Consider the following 9,544-nt stretch of genomic DNA (forward strand, 5'->3'; position numbering starts at 1 on the left):
GTCCGGGGCTTAGGGAATTTCTCATATGCCACAAAACGGTTGAAGCTCCTGTTCAAAAATGATGCTCCGAAATCAACTTCTGTCACCTTAGTGATACATTTTGGGATAGTACCTAAAGATTAAAGCAGAAATTGGGGCACTTTTGAAATTTTCATTTTTGACCAAAATCGACAGAGCCGGGGCTTAGGGAATTTCTCATATGCGACTAAACGGTTGAAGCTCCTGTTCAAAAATGATACTCCGAAATCAACTTCTGTCACCTTAGTGATACATTTTGGGATAGCACCTAAAGTTTAAAGCAAAAATTGTGGCACTTTTGACATTTTCATTTTTGACCAAAATCGACAGGTCCGGGGCTTAGGGAATTTCTCATATGCCACTTAACGGTTGAAGCTCCTGTTCAAAAATGATGATCCGAAATCAACTTCTGTCACCTTAGTAATACATTTTGGGATAGTACCTAAAGTTTAAAGCAGAAATTGTGGCACTTTTGACATTTTCATTTTTGACCAAAATCGACGGGTCCAGGGCTTAGGGAATTTCTCATATACCACAAAACGGTTGAAGCTACTAAACGGTTAAAGCTCCTTTCAAAAATTATGCTCCGAAATCAACTTCTGTCACCTTAGTGATACATTTTGGGATAGTACCTAAAGTTTAAAGCAGAAATTGGGGCACTTTTGAAATTTTCATTTTTGACCAAAATCGACAGGTCCGGGGCTTAGGGAATTTCTCATGTGCCACTAAACGGTTGAAGCTCCTGTTCAAAAATGGTGATCCGAAATCAACTTCTGTCACCTTAGTAATACATTTTGGGATAGTACCTAAAGTTTAAAGCAGAAATTGGGGCACTTTTGACATTTTCATTTTTGACCAAAATCGACGGGTCCGGGGCTTAGGGAATTTCTCATATGCCACAAAACGGTTGAAGCTACTAAACGGTTGAAGCTCCTGTTCAAAAATGATGCTCCGAAATCAACTTCTGTCACCTTAGTGATACATTTTGGGATAGTACCTAAAGTTTAAAGCAGAAATTGGGGCACTTTTGAAATTTTCATTTTTGACCAAAATCGACAGGTCCGGGGCTTAGGGAATTTCTCATATGCCACTAAACGGTTGAAGCTCCTGTTCAAAAATGATGATCCGAAATCAACTTCTGTCACCTTAGTGATACATTTTGGGATAGTACCTAAAGTTTAAAGCAGAAATTGGGGCACTTTTGAAATTTTCATTTTTGACCAAAATCGACAGGTCCGGGGCTTAGGGAATTTCTCATATGCCACAAAACGGTTGAAGCTCCTGTTCAAAAATGATGCTCCGAAATCAACTTCTGTCACCTTAGTGATACATTTTGGGATAGTACCTAAAGTTTAAAGCAGAAATTGGGGCACTTTTAAAATTTTCATTTTTGACCAAAATCGACAGGTCCGGGGCTTAGGGAATTTCTCATATGCCACTAAACGGTTGAAGCTCCTGTTCAAAAATGATGCTCCTAAATCAACTTCTGTCACCTTAGTGATACATTTTGGGATAGTACCTAAAGATTAAAGCAGAAATTGGGGCACTTTTGAAATTTTCATTTTTGACCAAAATCGACAGAGCCGGGGCTTAGGGAATTTCTCATATGCGACTAAACGGTTGAAGCTCCTGTTCAAAAATGATACTCCGAAATCAACTTCTGTCACCTTAGTGATACATTTTGGGATAGCACCTAAAGTTTAAAGCAAAAATTGTGGCACTTTTGACATTTTCATTTTTGACCAAAATCGACAGGTCCGGGGCTTAGGGAATTTCTCATATGCCACTAAACGGTTGAAGCTCCTGTTCAAAAATGATGATCCGAAATCAACTTCTGTCACCTTAGTGATACATTTTGGGATAGTACCTAAAGTTTAAAGCAGAAATTGGGGCACTTTTGAAATTTTAATTTTTGACCAAAATCGACAGGTCCGGGGCTTAGGGAATTTCTCATATGCCACTAAACGGTTGAAGCTCCTGTTCAAAAATGATGATCCGAAATCAACTTCTGTCACCTAGGTGATACATTTTGGGATAGTACCTAAAGTTTAAAGCAGAAATTGGGGCACTTTTGAAATTTTCATTTTTGACCAAAATCGACAGGTCCAGGGCTTAGGGAATTTCTCATATGCGACTAAACGGTTGAAGCTCCTGTTCAAAAATGATACTCCGAAATCAACTTCTGTCACCTTAGTGATACATTTTGGGATAGCACCTAAAGTTTAAAGCAAAAATTGTGGCACTTTTGACATTTTCATTTTTGACCAAAATCGACAGGTCCGGGGCTTAGGGAATTTCTCATATGCCACTAAACGGTTGAAGCTCCTGTTCAAAAATGATGATCCGAAATCAACTTCTGTCACCTTAGTGATACATTTTGGGATAGTACCTAAAGTTTAAAGCAGAAATTGGGGCACTTTTGAAATTTTCATTTTTGACCAAAATCGACAGGTCCGGGGCTTAGGGAATTTCTCATATGCCACTAAACGGTTGAAGCTCCTGTTCAAAAATGATGATCCGAAATCAACTTCTGTCACCTTAGTGATACATTTTGGGATAGCAACTAAAGTTTAAAGCAGAAATTGTGGCACTTTTGAAATTTTCATTTTTGACCAAAATCGACAGGTCCGGGGCTTAGGGAATTTCTCATATGCCACTTAACGGTTGAAGCTCCTGTTCAAAAATGATGATCCGAAATCAACTTCTGTCACCTTAGTAATACATTTTGGGATAGTACCTAAAGTTTAAAGCAGAAATTGTGGCACTTTTGACATTTTCATTTTTGACCAAAATCGACGGGTCCAGGGCTTAGGGAATTTCTCATATGCCACAAAACGGTTGAAGCTACTAAACGGTTAAAGCTCCTTTCAAAAATTATGCTCCGAAATCAACTTCTGTCACCTTAGTGATACATTTTGGGATAGTACCTAAAGTTTAAAGCAGAAATTGGGGCACTTTTGAAATTTTCATTTTTGACCAAAATCGACAGGTCCGGGGCTTAGGGAATTTCTCATATGCCACTAAACGGTTGAAGCTCCTGTTCAAAAATGGTGATCCGAAATCAACTTCTGTCACCTTAGTAATACATTTTGGGATAGTACCTAAAGTTTAAAGCAGAAATTGGGGCACTTTTGACATTTTCATTTTTGACCAAAATCGACGGGTCCGGGGCTTAGGGAATTTCTCATATGCCACAAAACGGTTGAAGCTACTAAACGGTTGAAGCTCCTGTTCAAAAATGATGCTCCGAAATCAACTTCTGTCACCTTAGTGATACATTTTGGGATAGTACCTAAAGTTTAAAGCAGAAATTGGGGCACTTTTGAAATTTTCATTTTTGACCAAAATCGACAGGTCCGGGGCTTAGGGAATTTCTCATATGCCACTAAACGGTTGAAGCTCCTGTTCAAAAATGATGATCCGAAATCAACTTCTGTCACCTTAGTGATACATTTTGGGATAGTACCTAAAGTTTAAAGCAGAAATTGGGGCACTTTTGAAATTTTCATTTTTGACCAAAATCGACAGGTCCGGGGCTTAGGGAATTTCTCATATGCCACAAAACGGTTGAAGCTCCTGTTCAAAAATGATGCTCCGAAATCAACTTCTGTCACCTTAGTGATACATTTTGGGATAGTACCTAAAGTTTAAAGCAGAAATTGGGGCACTTTTAAAATTTTCATTTTTGACCAAAATCGACAGGTCCGTGGCTTAGGGAATTTCTCATATGCCACTAAACGGTTGAAGCTCCTGTTCAAAAATGATGCTCCTAAATCAACTTCTGTCACCTTAGTGATACATTTTGGGATAGTACCTAAAGTTTAAAGCAGAAATTGGGGCACTTTTGAAATTTTCATTTTTGACCAAAATCGACAGAGCCGGGGCTTAGGGAATTTCTCATATGCCACAAAACGGTTGAAGCTCCTGTTCAAAAATGATTCTCCAAAATCAACTTCTGTCACCTTAGTGATACATTTTGGGATAGTACCTAAAGTTTAAAGCAGAAATTGGGGCACTTTTGAAATTTTCATTTTTGACCAAAATCGACAGGTCCGGGGCTTAGGGAATTTCTCATATGCGACTAAACGGTTGAAGCTCCTGTTCAAAAATGATACTCCGAAATCAACTTCTGTCACCTTAGTGATACATTTTGGGATAGCACCTAAAGTTTAAAGCAAAAATTGTGGCACTTTTGACATTTTCATTTTTGACCAAAATCGACAGGTCCGGGGCTTAGGGAATTTCTCATATGCCACTAAACGGTTGAAGCTCCTGTTCAAAAATGATGATCCGAAATCAACTTCTGTCACCTTAGTGATACATTTTGGGATAGTACCTAAAGTTTAAAGCAGAAATTGGGGCACTTTTGAAATTTTCATTTTTGACCAAAATCGACAGGTCCGGGGCTTAGGGAATTTCTCATATGCCACAAAACGGTTGAAGCTCCTGTTCAAAAATGATGATCCGAAATCAACTTCTGTCACCTTAGTGATACATTTTGGGATAGTACCTAAAGTTTAAAGCAGAAATTGGGGCACTTTTGAAATTTTCATTTTTGACCAAAATCGACTGTCACCTTAGTGATACATTTTGGGATAGTACCTAAAGTTTAAAGCAGAAATTGGGGCACTTTTGAAATTTTCATTTTTGACCAAAATCGACAGGTCCGGGGCTTAGGGAATTTCTCATATGCGACTAAACGGTTGAAGCTCCTGTTCAAAAATGATACTCCGAAATCAACTTCTGTCACCTTAGTGATACATTTTGGGATAGCACCTAAAGTTTAAAGCAAAAATTGTGGCACTTTTGACATTTTCATTTTTGACCAAAATCGACAGTTCCGGGGCTTAGGGAATTTCTCATATGCCACTAAACGGTTGAAGCTCCTGTTCAAAAATGATGATCCGAAATCAACTTCTGTCACCTTAGTGATACATTTTGGGATAGTACCTAAAGTTTAAAGCAGAAATTGGGGCACTTTTGAAATTTTCATTTTTGACCAAAATCGACAGGTCCGGCCGGGGCTAAGGGAATTTCTCATATGCCACTAAACGGTTGAAGCTCCTGTTCAAAAATGATGATCCGAAATCAACTTCTGTCACCTTAGTGATACATTTTGGGATAGCAGCTAAAGTATAAAGCAGAAATTTGAGCACTTTTGAAATTTCCATTTTTGACCAAAATCGACAGGTCCGGGGCTTAGGGAATTTCTCATATGCCACTAAATGGTTGAAGCTCCTGTTCAAAAATTATGCTCCAAAATCAACTTCTGTCACCTTAGTGATACATTTTGGGATAGCACCTAAAGTTTAAAGCAGAAATTGGGGCACTTTTGACATTTTCATTTTTGACCAAAATCGACGGGTCCGGGGCTTAGGGAATTTCTCATATGCCACAAAACGGTTGAAGCTACTAAACGGTTGAAGCTCCTGTTCAAAAATGATGCTCCGAAATCAACTTCTGTCACCTTAGTGATACATTTTGGGATAGTACCTAAAGTTTAAAGCAGAAATTGGGGCACTTTTGAAATTTTCATTTTTGACCAAAATCGACAGGTCCGGGGCTTAGGGAATTTCTCATATGCCACTAAACGGTTGAAGCTCCTGTTCAAAAATGATGATCCGAAATCAACTTCTGTCACCTTAGTGATACATTTTGGGATAGTACCTAAAGTTTAAAGCAGAAATTGGGGCACTTTTGAAATTTTCATTTTTGACCAAAATCGACAGGTCCGGGGCTTAGGGAATTTCTCATATGCCACAAAACGGTTGAAGCTCCTGTTCAAAAATGATGCTCCGAAATCAACTTCTGTCACCTTAGTGATACATTTTGGGATAGTACCTAAAGTTTAAAGCAGAAATTGGGGCACTTTTAAAATTTTCATTTTTGACCAAAATCGACAGGTCCGGGGCTTAGGGAATTTCTCATATGCCACTAAACGGTTGAAGCTCCTGTTCAAAAATGATGCTCCTAAATCAACTTCTGTCACCTTAGTGATACATTTTGGGATAGTACCTAAAGATTAAAGCAGAAATTGGGGCACTTTTGAAATTTTCATTTTTGACCAAAATCGACAGAGCCGGGGCTTAGGGAATTTCTCATATGCGACTAAACGGTTGAAGCTCCTGTTCAAAAATGATACTCCGAAATCAACTTCTGTCACCTTAGTGATACATTTTGGGATAGCACCTAAAGTTTAAAGCAAAAATTGTGGCACTTTTGACATTTTCATTTTTGACCAAAATCGACAAGTCCGGGGCTTAGGGAATTTCTCATATGCCACTTAACGGTTGAAGCTCCTGTTCAAAAATGATGATCCGAAATCAACTTCTGTCACCTTAGTAATACATTTTGGGATAGTACCTAAAGTTTAAAGCAGAAATTGTGGCACTTTTGACATTTTCATTTTTGACCAAAATCGACGGGTCCAGGGCTTAGGGAATTTCTCATATGCCACAAAACGGTTGAAGCTACTAAACGGTTAAAGCTCCTTTCAAAAATTATGCTCCGAAATCAACTTCTGTCACCTTAGTGATACATTTTGGGATAGTACCTAAAGTTTAAAGCAGAAATTGGGGCACTTTTGAAATTTTCATTTTTGACCAAAATCGACAGGTCCGGGGCTTAGGGAATTTCTCATGTGCCACTAAACGGTTAAAGCTCCTGTTCAAAAATGGTGATCCGAAATCAACTTCTGTCACCTTAGTAATACATTTTGGGATAGTACCTAAAGTTTAAAGCAGAAATTGGGGCACTTTTGACATTTTCATTTTTGACCAAAATCGACGGGTCCGGGGCTTAGGGAATTTCTCATATGCCACAAAACGGTTGAAGCTACTAAACGGTTGAAGCTCCTGTTCAAAAATGATGCTCCGAAATCAACTTCTGTCACCTTAGTGATACATTTTGGGATAGTACCTAAAGTTTAAAGCAGAAATTGGGGCACTTTTGAAATTTTCATTTTTGACCAAAATCGACAGGTCCGGGGCTTAGGGAATTTCTCATATGCCACTAAACGGTTGAAGCTCCTGTTCAAAAATGATGATCCGAAATCAACTTCTGTCACCTTAGTGATACATTTTGGGATAGTACCTAAAGTTTAAAGCAGAAATTGGGGCACTTTTGAAATTTTCATTTTTGACCAAAATCGACAGGTCCGGGGCTTAGGGAATTTCTCATATGCCACAAAACGGTTGAAGCTCCTGTTCAAAAATGATGCTCCGAAATCAACTTCTGTCACCTTAGTGATACATTTTGGGATAGTACCTAAAGTTTAAAGCAGAAATTGGGGCACTTTTAAAATTTTCATTTTTGACCAAAATCGACAGGTCCGTGGCTTAGGGAATTTCTCATATGCCACTAAACGGTTGAAGCTCCTGTTCAAAAATGATGCTCCTAAATCAACTTCTGTCACCTTAGTGATACATTTTGGGATAGTACCTAAAGTTTAAAGCAGAAATTGGGGCACTTTTGAAATTTTCATTTTTGACCAAAATCGACAGGTCCGGGGCTTAGGGAATTTCTCATATGCGACTAAACGGTTGAAGCTCCTGTTCAAAAATGATACTCCGAAATCAACTTCTGTCACCTTAGTGATACATTTTGGGATAGCACCTAAAGTTTAAAGCAAAAATTGTGGCACTTTTGACATTTTCATTTTTGACCAAAATCGACAGGTCCGGGGCTTAGGGAATTTCTCATATGCCACTAAACGGTTGAAGCTCCTGTTCAAAAATGATGATCCGAAATCAACTTCTGTCACCTTAGTGATACATTTTGGGATAGTACCTAAAGTTTAAAGCAGAAATTGGGGCACTTTTGAAATTTTCATTTTTGACCAAAATCGACAGGTCCGGGGCTTAGGGAATTTCTCATATGCCACAAAACGGTTGAAGCTCCTGTTCAAAAATGATGATCCGAAATCAACTTCTGTCACCTTAGTGATACATTTTGGGATAGTACCTAAAGTTTAAAGCAGAAATTGGGGCACTTTTGAAATTTTCATTTTTGACCAAAATCGACTGTCACCTTAGTGATACATTTTGGGATAGTACCTAAAGTTTAAAGCAGAAATTGGGGCACTTTTGAAATTTTCATTTTTGACCAAAATCGACAGGTCCGGGGCTTAGGGAATTTCTCATATGCGACTAAACGGTTGAAGCTCCTGTTCAAAAATGATACTCCGAAATCAACTTCTGTCACCTTAGTGATACATTTTGGGATAGCACCTAAAGTTTAAAGCAAAAATTGTGGCACTTTTGACATTTTCATTTTTGACCAAAATCGACAGTTCCGGGGCTTAGGGAATTTCTCATATGCCACTAAACGGTTGAAGCTCCTGTTCAAAAATGATGATCCGAAATCAACTTCTGTCACCTTAGTGATACATTTTGGGATAGTACCTAAAGTTTAAAGCAGAAATTGGGGCACTTTTGAAATTTTCATTTTTGACCAAAATCGACAGGTCCGGCCGGGGCTAAGGGAATTTCTCATATGCCACTAAACGGTTGAAGCTCCTGTTCAAAAATGATGATCCGAAATCAACTTCTGTCACCTTAGTGATACATTTTGGGATAGCAGCTAAAGTATAAAGCAGAAATTTGAGCACTTTTGAAATTTCCATTTTTGACCAAAATCGACAGGTCCGGGGCTTAGGGAATTTCTCATATGCCACTAAATGGTTGAAGCTCCTGTTCAAAAATTATGCTCCAAAATCAACTTCTGTCACCTTAGTGATACATTTTGGGATAGCACCTAAAGTTTAAAGCAGAAATTGGGGCACTTTTGACATTTTCATTTTTGACCAAAATCGACAGGTCCGGGGCTTAGGGTATTTCTCATATGCCACTAAACGGTTGAAGCTCCTGTTCAAAAATGATGATCCAAAATCAACTTCTGTCACCTTAGTGATACATTTTGGGATAGTACCTAAAGTTCAAAGCAGAAATTGGGGCACTTTTGAAATTTTCATTTTTGACCAAAATCGACAGGTCCGGGGCTTAGGGAATTTCTCATATGCCACAAAACGGTTGAAGTTACTAAACGGTTGAAGCTCCTGTTCAAAAACCATGCTCCGAAATCAACTTCTGTCACATTAGTGATACATTTTGGGATAGTACCTAAAGTTTAAAGCAGAAATTGGGGCACTTTTGAAATTTTCATTTTTGACAAAAATCGACAGATCCGGAGCTTAGGGAATTTCTCATATGCCACAAAACGGTTGAAGCTCCTGTTCAAAAATGATGCTCCAAAATCAACTTCTGTCACCTTAGTGACACATTTTGGGATAGTACCTAAAGTTTAAAGCAGAAATTGGGGCACTTTTGAAATTTTCATTTTTGACCAAAATCGACAGGTCCGGGGCTTAGGGAATTTCTCATATGCCACAAAACGGTTGAAGCTCCTGTTCAAAAATGATGCTCCGAAATCAACTTCTGTCACCTTAGTGATACATTTTGGGATAGTACCTAAAGTTTAAAGCAGAAATTGGGGCACTTTTGAAATTTTCATTTTTGACCAAAATCGA

This window comes from Pseudophryne corroboree, chromosome 9 (assembly GCF_028390025.1).
Source record: "Pseudophryne corroboree isolate aPseCor3 chromosome 9, aPseCor3.hap2, whole genome shotgun sequence".
In the NCBI taxonomy this organism is placed as follows: Eukaryota; Metazoa; Chordata; class Amphibia; order Anura; family Myobatrachidae; genus Pseudophryne; species Pseudophryne corroboree.